This window comes from Mustela nigripes, chromosome 9 (assembly GCF_022355385.1).
Source record: "Mustela nigripes isolate SB6536 chromosome 9, MUSNIG.SB6536, whole genome shotgun sequence".
NCBI classification, from domain to species: Eukaryota; Metazoa; Chordata; class Mammalia; order Carnivora; family Mustelidae; genus Mustela; species Mustela nigripes.
The window spans coordinates 9358952-9374567 of record NC_081565.1 but is presented as its reverse complement, the minus strand read 5'-3'; the positions used below and the strand labels follow the sequence as shown (position 1 = coordinate 9374567).

Genomic DNA, 15616 nt, shown 5'->3' with positions numbered 1-15616 from the left:
GTTCCATTAAGCTTTTATTATTAAGAACGTCAACTGTCACTCTTTTTTTAACAAGGTCAAGTTCTGATGTGGGTATTTCCAGGATCCTTATTATATTAATAGGAGCTAGTAAAGCAGTGCAGTGTGGTGGTTAAAGGCATTAAGTTGTGTAGTCAGAAAGAACTGGGTTCAATTCCCAGCAAAGCCATTTACTGTGTGTCCTTGGACACAATTTAATTTAACCTCTCTGAGTCACTATTTCCACATGGAAACCGATTATAAAAGTACCACCTCATGGAGCTATTCAAAGGATTCAATGATACACTATGCGTATTAAAAGCACTTAGGACTGTGTCCAGTCCATACTGAATGCTCAAGAAATGCTGGCTGTTTAGGTTTCTTTCCCTCCTGCTTTTACATTCACAGGCGTAAAAACAAACAAAAAACCCCACAAAACCTTATTGCCACTCACAGATATTTTAAATGGCAAAGAATTTTAAGACTCATCCCCTCTAGAACCTTTTCATCAAATGGCTGTCCTACAACTTCTCCTGATACCTTCGCTGATGAAGTCCCCGCCACCACCAGAGGCAGACACTTAGCTTCAGTCTCTAGGCAAACAGTTCTGATGGCTAAAACATGTTTCCATCCACTGAGGTACACTCTGCAGATTTTACCCACTGATCTTCGTTCTAGCCCTCAGGACACTGAAACTAATCTAACTCCACTTCTACAGACACCCTTCATTTATCTGAGAGCCTCAAACAAAATAACTTTGTTACTAAGTACCATGGAATGAGCAAGACTATAACTATAATCCTTTTAAGAGTATAATACGGATTGGAAAATACCACTTCCATTTGTTTTTCTTAGGCTAGTGATTTTCATAATTTTTCTTTTGACAGTATCTATGGTAAACGGAAATCTATAGTCTTGGACCCAAAACAGGAAAGGGAGTTGTTGCTCTCAGTAAAGGTTTCCTCTATTAAAGATAAATCCTCCATATTTTGATACGCTGACAGAGTCTTCTTCTACTTTTGAAAAAAATAAAATCCCTACTGCTCTTGGTTTAAACAATCTAACTGTTAGCAAGTGAAATTTGAGTAATAGCCTGGAAAAATTCTTTTGTTTGAAGATACCAACTTGTTCAAATACAGGTTAAGAAATTTTACAAAAGGGGGGGAGGATAAAGGTAAAAAATGAAAGCTTACCTATAAATTGCATCAGGAATAACAACCATTTTCTCAAAGTCTTAAATTCAGAAAGCAGTTCCTGATACTGTCGGTTTTTACCATCATGGGTTATATTTGCTTGGTAACTCTTTGCAGAGTCTACAGAACTGGTCTGGATCGTGGCCCTGCCAGCCTCGAGCTGTGCAACCTTCGGCAAGCCCATAACCTCTCTGAAAGTCAATTTCCTTAGCCATAAGACAGAAATGGAATGGCAGAATGTATAAAATAAAAATAAAGCATGTTAAAAAACACTTTGAACTGCAAACTGTTACACAGATGTCAGTTATTTCTCATTGTTACCCAAGTTGTTCATCAGACCAGGCAGATCTTTAGATAAATCGTCCCTTCGAATAAACAAAATTGAGAAGCAGACGCAAAAGGGAAAGGTCTCTAACTCAGTCATTAAGAGAGAAAAGCCACTGCATCCTCTTCTCCTCCAGCCTGGGGTTGGTTACAGCACATGCCAGAAGGTGCTCTCGCACAAGTACAATCCAGCCATCTTAAAGCATAATGGAATGTAAAGTGTCCATTTTGAATTTTCATAGCCATTGTGGGATTCTTTAGATCATTAATGTTACACAGCACTTTGCATTTAATTATACAAACAATGGCTTCTATAATGATGATAATATCAGGGAAAAGTAATTTGCATGAACTAAGCCCCATCACCTAGGGTAAGTATAGGGACCTCTTCATTATTAAATCATTTATATAATAAAATCAATATGCTTTAAAAGTAAAAATAGGTTTTTTAAAACCATAAAGAAGAGTTACATGTTTTAAATTCTATCAATTACCATAATATAATGAGTCTTTTTAAGATTTAATATCAACTTTTAAAATTAAAACTCAATGGAGAATGTATACTTGGCTCCATTACTAAATGATGTATCTCTAGAAAAGGTTACAGTACAGCTATTATCATTCTCCTAAATTATGTGGAAAAGTTGGTACAACCCTCCACTACCCCCAAGGACAATTTGATTCCAGATATAGTGAAGTATTTTGAGAATATAAAATTGTATAACTATTGAAGGAAATAATTCTGGTGCATATATCATATTCATTTCTTGCAGGGCTTTAGTTGATTAAACATTACAAATTTTTAAATGTCAATATACACTTTAAAAATTTCAATCTGTGTCCTTAATTCCGAACAGTTTTTAGAAACCCACAAATTTCTACACAGTATGTTCATGACTAAGTGTTTTATCACTTTAAGATTCAATATTTCTTAATGATATAATTCAAAACTTTTACTGAATCATTATTTAGTAAGTCATAAAAACCTCTTAAAATTAATCTTTCATGCACATCTAGCTTATCCAAAGTTAGAATTTAATTAGATGGTCTTGCCACAAATGGGCTTACTACTTTATTTGCTCAATCAGTATATGTCTCTTCAGTAATTGTAATTAATTCAAATCCCTGACTCACCTCCTAGCAAACAATGTAAAAACATCAGACAAAATGGAAATAAATAGCTTTACATTTCTCCAATTACGACATTCACTTTCATCCTCAAAATGCACATGTGAAATAACTGGGATAGGTGTTATTCTGTGTAGGAAAAGGCCACACAAAGAACCTATACCTCTGGTGACAGAGAAAGATGCTTGTCTGCAGCAAAAAATATATTATGGTTTTGACATTATGAAAACGATACAATGCCGAACAGCCATTTGAGAAAGTTTGCTTTTAATAGTTTTCAAATACATGTTGAAATACAAAGAGCAGCAAGAAAAAGAAGAGCTAAATTATTATTTATTTAGAACGATACTTCCTTTGGGAAAGATTCACTTCTAAGTATATACAAAATTTACAATTGAGAAGCAGCCCAAAAACCCACTGAGCCACCCAGGCGCCCCAGAAAACTTCATTTTTATTCATTCTTTCATTCATTCATTCATACATTTTTGGAGAGAGAGAGGGAAGGAGACAGAGACAGAATGCAAGCAGGGGGAGGGACAGTGGAGGGAGAGAGAATCTTAGGCAGGCTCCACACGGAGCGTGGAGCCCGATGTGGGGCTTGATCTCATGACCCTGAGATTATGACCTGAGCCAAAATCAAGAGTTGGATGCTTAACTGACTGATCTACCCAGGCACCCACCCCCTCAAGAAAACTTTATTTTTAAAAGTGAGAGGACAACAGGATCCACTGGATAAAACTGTCAGCACCAAGTAGTTTAAAAAATTAAAAGCCCTCCACCAGTCACACTGCTCACAATTAGGTAATCAGCCTAACAACACAAAGGGAAAGCTAGCCAGCTACAGAGCAGACAGCCTTAATGGGAGGTGGGACTAGGCACCAAGACACCATTCCTCTGAATGCAGCCCCTTGTGCTGGCCCCACAGTGCTCTCTGCAAAGGGCAGGTCACAAGTGCTGCCTGCCGTTGGTCGGACACCTACCAGGGTCCAACTACTTTTCATACATTATCTCGTTTAATGCACCCAATAGTCCTATGAGGTTTGCTCGCTCCCTTTTAAAGCGGGAGAATGAGAGATTCAGGAAGCAGTAGGCTGCTGCAAATCCCTCAGCTAGGACGGGGGAACATCATGCTAACCTAGGTCTGTTGAACTCTAAAACCTTACCCTCTTGCTGACTTTCATCCCCAAGAACTCTGGGATAAGCCTGGGTATTTAAGGAAAATCATAAAGGCTACAGGTTCATGCTGCAGCCACTGTTTTAGATCTGGGAGTCCTGGACAGTAGATCGGAAATAGCCTTCTGGCTGAGACCCACACATCAGGTCTGAGCCTCTCTTCCTGTGGCCCTGCCTGTCACATGCATATGATGCTCTGCAGAGACCACTGCTACTAGAGGGACACTAGGATACCCGCTTCCAGGAGCAGTTACCTCTCATGTACAGGCAGAAGGCAGAAACTATTTTGGATTTCCTTGCCTTTGGGCTCATAGAAGGGGCTCTATAAATCCTCACTGATTATGTTTCAGAGGTAAAACACATGGCAACACTAGATCCACAAAGAGGAGGCAGAACCCTCTGCTCTTGTTTCCAAAAAGCAGCAGTCCAGTACCAACTGAGGAGCCCCAGAGAATCCTTCCTCCTGGATTCAGAGTCTCATCAGTAATTGTGAGGTGTATCTATTACTGAATGTGGCTACCCAGGTGACAGTACCCAAATGTGCTCTGATGATGAAAGGAGGGAAATAACAACGCGGTCCCCGGAGAGCCCGGCAAACAGCGTATGACATCAACGTGGCATCAAGCTCCAACACAAGCAAAAGGTCTGGTGAGACAAAGGCTCATCTCAGGTTGCAATTCTCTGTGGAAACGGGCAGCCCAAGACCTGCTCACTTGCAGAAACTGACAAGGCACTGGGGTACCTGGGTCTCCTGGGTTTCACCTCAGCCCCCTGGCATTATTTCCCTCGTGTTCATCCTGAGCCTTAGTCTAATCTCCTCTGAGGTCCTAACTAAACCAGACACAGGGAGAGTCGGGATTTTATCTTATTAAAATAGATATGGCTAATTTGTCTTTTCAAATTCATTTTAAATTAAATTGGATTTCCTCGGAAGGCTGCTAGGTCAGTTCCCCTGCTGCGAATGCAGGACAAAGGTTAATTGCACGCCCTTCACCAGCTCTTCTGCTCTCCTGGGCAGGCTCTGATAACCTGCCCCCGAGAGGTGGGGAAGGCTTTGGTTTATTGGGTGATAATGTTGCCATTAAAGCCATTTACCATTATGCCAAGAAACATTTTATTTTATTATTTTTACTAAATAACAAGATATGATAGCAATAACAAGAATGAAATGCAATTATGTTACCAACTGATGGTTAGTTACTCTCAAGCACAAAACCCACAGAATAGGACCTAACCTATTTGCTTCCCTAAAAGGCCCCAATACATGCAAAAGTATACACCCTCCTACAACCAACTGTTTTCTGGTTCCAGTGTGAAATTCCATTAACGTTTTCACTTAATTTATCTCATTTAAACTGTCTATGTTCATGAAAATTTAACCCAGTAATTCCCTGTTATACAAAGCATAACAAAGTATGAATATTTAAATACAATGTAAATAAAACACTTTATCAATTATATTTTTGTATTCTAAATTAGTGACTTCACTTAGCATGTCTGCCTTGCACAGCACCACACTATTTTTCAATTAAAGGTCCAGATGTTTCAAAGGCTCCAGTAGGCAAAGGCAGTTATGAGAAATGCTTTATCTGCATTGTAATCATCACCACCACATCAGCTCCAGGCTGCATTAACATACTCATGTTTTATTCCAGCTCCCTTTCTAACAGAGCAGGTAATTATACAACACAGCAAAGAAACACAATCCTAAGAGCTGGACAATTTCCGTACAGACATCCACCTGAGCAACACATTTTCATACATAATCTTAAAATCTGAGGGAACTGCTTATTAGAAACAGTTGACCATTCAGAGTAATGTTTTAAAAATAAGAGTGAATCACAAACATACCAAATTTGGCCCCAAATACTCTCAAAGCGCAGGAAGCCTTGCATAGACACATTTATGTATACTGAACACCAACCAGAAGCTTGTGTGTATGAAAATCATGATTATTTGTTATAATCTAAATCATTTATACTCATTTTTAATGCCAGTGTTATCTCTTAAATAAGTCAAGTCTCTTTTTGTTCTTCCTATCCAAAAGTGACAATTCACCTGAGCTGAGACTGAATAAGGAGAGCCATTGTCCCTGTACCTATTAGATAAAAAATAACGAGGGCAGAACAAAACGCAATTCTGACTGCTGCAACGAACATGCTATTTCATTTATTACTTAATTAAATAACTCCCTTTCCTCCAAATGGAAAAGAATACCCTGTAAGAAATACTGCTTTGCTTAGTAAACACAGTATAATCTAATGGGAAAATATAGTTCCTCGTTGTTAAGAAAAACTAACAAAATCACTTTAATTATAATTTTTAAAAATTATTCTACCCGTATTTTTGTATTTTGAAATACTCCGAGAGGAAATGTCCCAATGAAGATGCTATTCAAAAGATAAATGCCTTTACAAACATTAAAACCTCCGCTGGGTCAAATCCTGGCAGGTAACACTTCAGCATCTGAAAGCAGACAGCTTCCGTTCCTTTCTGAAGGAACCTTAGGTGGAACATTTTTAATACATCACCATGTCACTTTTTAATGTGCCCCAATCTATTAACCACATGGCAAACTAACAGGGATTTTTAAAATATGGGTTTTATGGCTTTGTGCTGGTGATTAATTAAATAAATAGCCACTGTTTCACAAATCATCCCTCTAATTAGTCTAAAACAGACACTTTGCATTCACTGGTACCGCCGCCATCTGAAGCTCACAGAAGGGCAGGAGTGGTGCGGCACGGTCGCATCTCTGCACTTTGGAGCCCACTGTCGCGGGCTCCGTGGCTGGCATCCCACCCGGCCACCCAAAGGCAGAGGTGCCATCTTTGCAGGTGCTGCAGTCAGCTGGAATTTGATTCCAGCTGCTCAGAAAAGATGTTCTCCTTAATTATTTTCCCTTACCCTAAAGGAAACAATGGAACAACAAAGGAATAAAAGTGCAACCTCCAGCTGCAAACCAATAAGGTTTCACCAACACAGTTCCTAGACTGAGTAAGAAAGTTGGTTCTGGTTACCTCGTTTAGGAATAAGTATGGTGCTAGGTCAAACAGGCTTTCTTTAGAACTCAAAACATGCCATTCTCTTAAACTCAGACATAAAGGAATTACTTCCAAATCTTATTACTTAAAAGACTGAGGTCACTTCTAAAAGCTGATAGGAATTCAATCTAACTTGTTTTAGTAGAATATTTTTAAAAATGGTAATTCCTCTGAAAGCAAATTAAACTTAGAGATAATTTTTAGTGCCAGGAAAAAAAAATCAAATGGGAATATCTAGAGAATCCAATTTTCTTCAGGAAATACATTAATCAGTTTCTTAATCTTAGAATTTAAACTTCATTAGGTAGGTTTAGAGAAAGGAAGGAAGGAAGGAGAGAGTCAGTGGATGGGAAAAACGGAAGGAAGAAGGAATGAACAGAGGGAGGAAAGGAAGAAGGAAAAGAAAAGGGGAACAGGTAAGAGGGAAGGGAATAGGCAAGAAATGGGAAAATTCCCTAGGAGTAACAGGCCCAAGTGTGCTACAGAGTATTCTATAGAAAGGCTGTCCTCATTTACCCTCTAGGAGACCCTTTCTAAGAATGGGAGGAAATGGGGTATAGTAAAAAAAACATCTGGTCCCTGAAGCAAGATAGACTAAAGGGTCCTATGCTCTTGGCTAAATCATATAATCCTGTTTAGCCTCAGTTTCCTTCCATACTGTACAGGATTTTAGCCCTTACTCTACATAAATTATATAGGGACATGAGAGGCTGTGACTAAAGCATCTAGCATACTCCTTGCACAGAATGATCAATAAATGGTGGGCATGATGGTGGCCATGAAATGAGTTGAAAGCAGACTCTAAGTTACTTATTTTCACCCTCCAGCACCTTTGTGAAAGAGGCTAGGTGACTGTACCAACACTGCACCTGCTATATTTCAAACATGAAAAAGAGAGACGAAAGCAGAAAATGTACATGAACACAGAATTACCATATACGCTCACTGTACTGAAGAAAACCCAAATCCCCATCAGCTAAGAAGAAATAGTGTAGTTTCTTTAACTTTCACCTTTAAAGGGCACAGAGATAGGGGAAGGGTGTTTCTGAGACTGTTTATGTGGCTGAAATTGGAAGGCTTGATAATTAACACACACACACACACACACACACACACACACACCAATATATACACACAGTGGAGTATTATTCAGCCGTTAAAAAAAATAATGCAATCTGCCATTTGCAATGAATTCGATGGAGCTAGAGAGTATTAGGATAAACCAAGTAAGTCAGTCACAGAAAGGCAAATACATATGATTTTACTCACACGTGGATTTAAGAAACAAAACAAATGAGCACAATGGAAAGAAAGGGGGACAGACAAGCCAAGAAACAGACTCTTAACTATAGAGTACAAACTGATGATTACAAGAGGGGAAGAGGGTGGGGGGAAATGGATGCAAGAGGCGACAGGGATGAACGAGGGCACTTGTCATGATGAGCACCAGGTGATGTATGAAGTGTTGGGTCACTACACTGTATACCTGAAACTAAGATAACACTGTATGTTAACCACCTGGAATTAAAATAAAAACTTTGAAAAAAAAGAAAAGAAAAGAAAAGAAAATGATTGAGCTTTAGATTCAACAAGATCTGGCTTGAAATCTGGCTTCATTACTTAGTAGGTGTGTAAATTCAGGCATGTTTGTTCAACTCTGAGCGCCTCAGTTTCTCCTTCCCCAAACGGGGAAAGTAATATATACTTCATAGGGAAGCTGGGAAGAATGAATGAATTAGCACAGTAAGCACTCTGGCATATATTAGACATTCGAATAGTTTCTATTACATTAAGCTGAATCACTTTAAACTGATGCCAGTCATAGTTTATTACCTACAAAAATTGTAATTCCACATGGTTTCACTTAATACTACAGTGACTGAGATAGTAAGTAGGCGTGAACTGGAAAAACAAGTGAACATTCTCAAGAATGCAACGAATTGAATTATACTCCTATCAAGATAGCAAGGCAACTAACAAATAAAAGGGGTGTGTGTGCGTGTTTGTGTGTGTGTGTGTGTGTGTGTGTTAATTATCAAGCCCACCACAGGGCTTGAACTCACAACTCTGAGATCAAGACCTGAGCTGACATAGAGAGTTGGATGCTTAATCCACCAAGCCACCCAGGTGCCCATAAAAGGTATCTTTTAAGACTGGCTCATGATTCCAATAATATAGTAGCTAATATTTATTAAAAACTTACTACATGGCAAATACTATCCCATATATTTGATGTCTATAATATTAGCTTAGGTAATCCCAGAAGAACTCCGCAAAACAGATTCAACTATTCTTCCCATTTTACAGAAGAAATGGAAGCCTGAAGAAATGAAGTAACTTGTTCAATGTCACACAGCTGGTAAAGCCATGTCAACCTGGAGCTGTCTAACTCCTGAGCCCCAGTTCTTACTCACCAATTCAAATTGCCTCTGAACATTGCAAAGCTGCATGTTTTGCTTTTAGTAAAATTATGGTTGGGAAAGGGACCAGAATAGGTATTTTTCCAAAGAAGATACACAAATGGCCAATAAACACGACAAGATGCTCAACATCACCAGGTAGAAGGAAAATGCAAGTAAAAACTACAATGAGATAGCAACTCATAGCCATCAGGATGGCTACTATCAAAAAACCCCAGAAAACTGCAAGTTGGTGAGGATGTGGAGAAACTGGAAACCTTGTACACTACTGGTGGAACAGTAAAATGGTAGCGCCTCTGTGCAAAACAGTATGGAGGTTCCTCAAAAAATTAAAAACAGAACTACCAAATAACCCAGCAATTCCTCTTCTGGGTATACACACAAAAGAACTGAAAGCAGGGGCTTGAAGAAGCATATGTACACGCATGTTCACTGCAGCATTCTTCATAATAGCTAAAACATGGAAACAACCCAAGTGCCCATTGACAGATGAATGGATAAGCAAAATGTGGTATATACATACAATGGTGTGTTTCTCGACCTTAAAAAGTAGGGAAATTCTGCAATATGCTACAACATGGATGAACTCTGAGGATTAGGCTAGGTGAAATAAACCAGTCACAAAAAGACAAATACTGTACGATTCCACATATATGAAATACTTAAAGGAGTCAAAATCACAGACACAGAAAGTAGAATGGTAGTTGCCAAAGGCTGGGGTGGAGGGGGAAAGGGGAGTTACTGTTTAATGGATACAGAGTTTCATTTTTACAAGATGAAAAGAGGAAGACAGTGGTGATGGTCATACAGTAGTCGCCTCTTACCAGCAGTTTCGCTTTCTACAGTTTCAGTTACCTGTGGTCCGCTGTGGTCCCAAAGCAGATGGATCCTCCTTCTGAAACGCTGTCAGAAGGTCAATAATAGTAGCCTAACGCACATCACAATGCCTATGTCACTCACCTCACTTCATCTCATCATGCAGGCATTTTATCAAGTCACATCATCCCCAGAAGGGTGAGTACAATAAGGTATTTTGAAAGAGAGAGAGACTACATTCAAATAACTTTTTTTTTAGTTTTATAACTCATTTAATGGCAACTGGTAATCATCAATTAGCAATGGTTATTTTCAAAAGTTACTACACTAGCTGTGCTGTCATTTCTCCAGGATGATCAGATACCTAGAGTCACAGACATTTCCCACATATGATGCACTGTATAAATCTGACTTGGTTTATCACCAGCATTGATAAAACCAGATGGAGGGAAAGAACTAGGTCTGGGGACATATGCATGGTCTTAATATATCAAATGTTTAGCCTGCCCTGATTATTACAAAATCAGAGCAGTAAGAATATTCACAAACTTACAGTATATTGTTATAGTTGTTCTATTTTATTATTGTTAATCTCTTAGTGTGCCTAATTCATAAATTAAACTTTATCTAGGTATGTATGTATAGAAAAAAACCCCAATAGTACATACGGGGTTCAATACTGTCGGCAGTTTCAGGTATCCACTGGGGGGTCCTGTGGGTAAGGGAGGACTACTGTATGATAGGATGAATGCATTTAATACCACTGAACTGTACATTTCAAACTGTTTAAGATGGTAAAACAAAACAACAACTTTAAAAAACTGTATGATGATAAGAAGCAAATTCTTTACAAACCACTTTCTGGGCCATCCAAAGGATGGACATATCAGAAGGGAAGCAAGCCCCAGAAGGGAGAGTATCTCATACCAGCACCTGCAGTGACTAGGATGGTGCTACATTAAAAAGCTCCACGGCATTCTAGGGAACCACTTCTCCCATATCATAGTGTTGTTTAAAAAGAAAAAAAAAAATGCAGACACGCATCGAAATCTGCAGAAAAAATCCTAAAGTTTTAATCAAACAGCTGCTATGTTCCCATTATGTTACAGTCAAACCTTTTCACTGTGACAAAGGCAGCAGAGCGTTTCATTTATTTGTTCATTTATCTACTTATGTTTACATCTTACTTCCTGAATCCTTTCATGTACACAGTGCATAAGTCATCACAGAAAGGGAAATGGCACTGACAGTGGATGCTATGAATCCGCTCCCTTTAAAAAAAGAATTCAAGTCAAGGAAATCCCCAAACGCCATGCTTTCAAAGCCAGGATTGTAAAAGCAATCACACTTGCATTTAAGGCTTCTTGGAGCCGCCTCTGTGGCACCAAAACCCACCAAAGATAAAGAAGATGTTTGTGCTAAGTTGGGAAAGTGGAGACATCAGCATTTCTGCCTTCAGCCCATTATTTCTGCTCTCCAGACAGCACCTGATAAAGCATCGAGAGTGTTCTCTTCTGCGCAGCCACTGCTCCTGTGAAGCCTGTGTTCGGGGGCTTTCCCTGGGGTTTCCTTTCCGACAATTGCAGCAGAGACTCTGAGAGGAGCCCAAACGAGCTGCCTTAACCTTCCCGTAAACTGATATTTCCATAGAGGATTAAGACAAACGTTTCAAATAAGCCAATTTCCTTTACTAAAAAACTAAAGTGACAATAGTAGTACCAAGAGAAATATACACAGACAATGAAAAGACACACTTTTCTTGTCTTTGGGCATGCAAAAATACAGAGCAAAAGGTTAGAAGGAGGTGGACTACACGATTCCCTCTTATTTCTGATGCTTTACACTGGAGCCTAATGAAAAGTTGTACAAGAATTTCACGAAGCCTGGTCTACCGGGGGAAGAGGAAAAAAGTCTAAATGCTTCATATTATCTGATATATGCTGATGCTGCATGGTATATATTTCTGTATTCCTGTTTATTATAGATTTTTCTATTCTGAAGAAAACAACTGTATCTCTTATCTAATAAGGTACTTCCAGAACTCTGGGGATACCAAACAGTTCCTTGTTGAACTGGTAAGAATGAAAATCCCTAACTATCCTTGAGGTCCCAATAGAAGGGAACAAGCATCCTTCTCCTAAAGTATGCTAGGCAGCTCCCGTGGGCCACAGGAAGTGAGAACTCCCTCTGGTCCAAAGAGGCAGGGATATATATGCTCCCAGACTAACTAAACAGAGCACAAAAGAAAAAGCCAGAGCAGAGAAGATCTTTATTAAATCCAAGTCCTGGAAAGCTGAGAGGAGTCAGAGGGCCTTCTTGGCTTTGCTCACCTGCCAAGCCTCATACTGCTTTTCTCCTCATCTTCTGATACTATGGTACCTGTCTTGCTTTTCCCTTTATGGTTGTGTCTCCCACATACCCATATTTAGTTTTACACTATTACATGTATAATGTGAGATATTTCACATTTAACACTCTGCATTAACACCTTGAACACTTCTGGAAAGAGAATGGCTAAAATTAAAAACAGCTAACATTTACTCTATGTGTCAGGCACCAGGCTGAGCCCTTCACATATATTACCTCTTTTGATCCTCAAAACTGCCCTTACTTATTCCATTTTACAGATAAATAAATATTAAGAAGTTAAAGAAATCATAAAAGTCACATAGCTAGTGAGAGAACTCAGATGGAAACCCAGGTCCTAAGGGACTCGAAAGACCACAATATTTAACTTATTATAATTTGCCCCAAAACCAGTGTATATTTTTAAAGCTTTCTTGGGAGGGAAAAAGCCTTGTATTATATTTTGAATCAACATTTTCATGAAATCAAGAACAATGACATATTTATGCATAAACTGTCTCTATCTTTTTCATCCTTCTAAAATACTCTTTCTACAACATTTAAGACAAAACATTAAAAAAAATGTTCTAGATTACTTAAGAACTTCTAATTCAGCCATATAGCAAAATATGTACCCTGACCAACAATCTAATGAAAAACAACTAAAGAACTTGACAAAATGTAAAAATATTCATTTTACCTAGTTCAACAGGTTGGCAGTGTTTGAGGAATTCACAAAGGCCCCAAAATTAAGTGAAATGGGCAACCCAGAAAAGAAAACACAACACAATTTTTGCCAATATTGATGGTATTTACCAAACAAAGTGATATGAAGTGTATACTTTCCTGGTCAGGTGGATACCCAGTAGAGCCCATCCATAATCCGTAATAAAGCTGGAACCCCAAAGACCTACATGTGAAAGTAAATTAGAATTAAGGTCCCCCACATGACAAGGGAAAATTTCATGTCCCAAACAAAAAAAAAATTTTTCTCCTGAGAATTTATAACCACAACTTTCATATAAGATTTTCATGCCGAATTCATATTACCTGATGGATGGACCAGAAAGAATCCAATCAAGAATTTAAAGTTATCCTGGGGGAGCCTGGCTGGCTTAGTCAGTAGAGCATGCAACTCTTGATCTCAGGGTTGTGAATTTGAGCCCCATGTTGGGTACAGAGATTACTTAAAAAGATAAAATAAATGGAAGGAAGGAAGGAAGGAAAAGGAAAACGAAAAGGAACAGGAAAAGCAAAAGCAAAAGGAAAGGAGGGAGAGAGGGAAGGAAGGACCAACCTACGTAAGCAAGTTAGTTAGTTGTCCTGGGCTGTTAGTAACCCCAGGTACCAGGCTAAAGCTAACAAAGCCTTGTAGGAGAAACCTACATGACTCAGTAATCTCAAAAGAAAAGTTGCAGAAAATAAGTTGTTACAGCCTCAAATCATAAAACATAGAAAAGCATCACGTAAGAGGCCCACAAAGACTGGAGCCAACACAATGATCAGAAACAGAACATAAAATACAGGTTGAAAGAAAAATTTTAAAGTATTAAAAATATGAGTAAGAGCAAGAAACTGTAAAATCTCACCCAGGTTACGATCTGATATCATGGTTGGGGTAAGAGAATGTCAGTGTCCTTGGGAGATACAAGCTAAAATATTTAGGAGTGGATGGCAATTTTGAAATGGCTAAATAAAACATAAGTAAAGCAAATACGGAAAAATGTTAATAGTTAAACATAGGTGGTAGGTTTAAGGGTGTTCAATGAACAGTATACTACTAGGAAAATCATTATTAAACGTTTCATAGGGGCGTGTGGGTGGTTCAGTTGGTTAAGTGTCTGCCTTCGGCTCCGGTCATGATCCCAGGGTCCTGGGGTTGAGCCCCGCATCAGGCTCTCTGCTCCGCGGGGAGCCTGCTTCCTTCCTCTCTGCCTACCTCTCTGAGCAACTTGTGCTCTCTCTCTCTGTCAAATAAATAAATGAAATCTTAAAAAAAAAAAAAAAGTTTCATAATAAAAAGTTTTAAAAATTACCAAACAGATTTTTAGAAGATCAAAATGGAATTTCTAGGAATGAAAAATACAATAACTAAAACTACAAGTGCAATGTATGGGTTCCATAGCTGAAAAGGGAATATGTGAACTGGAAGACGGAACTGCAGAAATTACCTAGAATGTAACCTGAAGAGACACAGGGAAAATATGAGAAGGAGGTTAAGAGACAGGGAAAATCAAGTAATATTCTAACAAGTTTAACTAGAATTTAAGAAGAGGAGGGAAGAATAAGGTGCAGAGGCAATGTCTAAAAAGAGAGTAGCTGAGAGTTTACAAAACTGGTAAAAAAGATACCACTGCACAGACTCAGAAAGTCCAGGGAAACCCAAAGAGGAAAAGCAAGGGAAAAAAAATCTGCATTAAACATGAAACTGCACATTTATCAGGCAAATATTAACCAAATGGAGCTTGTATAGCTATGAAAATGGGGAGGGGGTACCCTAGAGATAGTCCCAAATCACAAATAGTTCAATTTACCAGGAAGCAATAATTCTGAACTTGTATGAACCTAAAAACACAACCTCCTAATATGTAAAAGAAAATCTGTCAGAACATTAAGGGAAAACAGGCAATCAACAAAGTGAAATATTCTAATGTATCTTTGTCTGATAGTGCAGGCAGATAAAAAATATCAATAAAGATACAGATTTTAACAACATTAACAGGTTTGACCTAATGGACATATTTAGAATCCTGCAACTAAGAGCAGCAGTTATTCTAGCATTCTTCCTGGGTTCACAGGTAATATTTATAAAAAGTGACCTACATCAGTGGACATAAAACCATATTCAACAAATTTCAAATAACTGGTATCATTAGGCCATCTTCTCTACCACAAAACAATAAAGTTAGAATAACTAAAAAGAAAAAGTATAAAACCTAATAGGTTTGGAAATTTAGAAACACATAAATAATTGATGTATCAAATAGGAAGTAATCGGTATAAAAAATACCTAGTGATAGCAGCAATGTCCACAATAGCCAAACTATGGAAAGAACCTAGATGTCCATCAACAGATGAATGGATCAAGAAGATGTGGTATATATACACAATGGAATACTATGCAGCCATCGAAAGAAATGAAATCTTGCCATTTGCGACAACATGGATGGAACTA

At 38.4% G+C, this 15616-nt stretch overlaps 1 protein-coding gene and 1 non-coding gene across 5 annotated transcripts in view; both read right to left on the bottom strand.

The window, feature by feature from the left end:
* MAPKAP1 (MAPK associated protein 1) overlaps positions 1 to 15616 on the bottom strand; it is a 243204-nt gene that overhangs the window by 145236 nt on the left and 82352 nt on the right. The window lies entirely within an intron of this gene.
* LOC132025263 (small nucleolar RNA SNORA72) lies at positions 10511 to 10642 on the bottom strand. Its single transcript, XR_009406518.1, has one exon. It is a non-coding gene; the product is annotated as a small nucleolar RNA SNORA72 (small nucleolar RNA).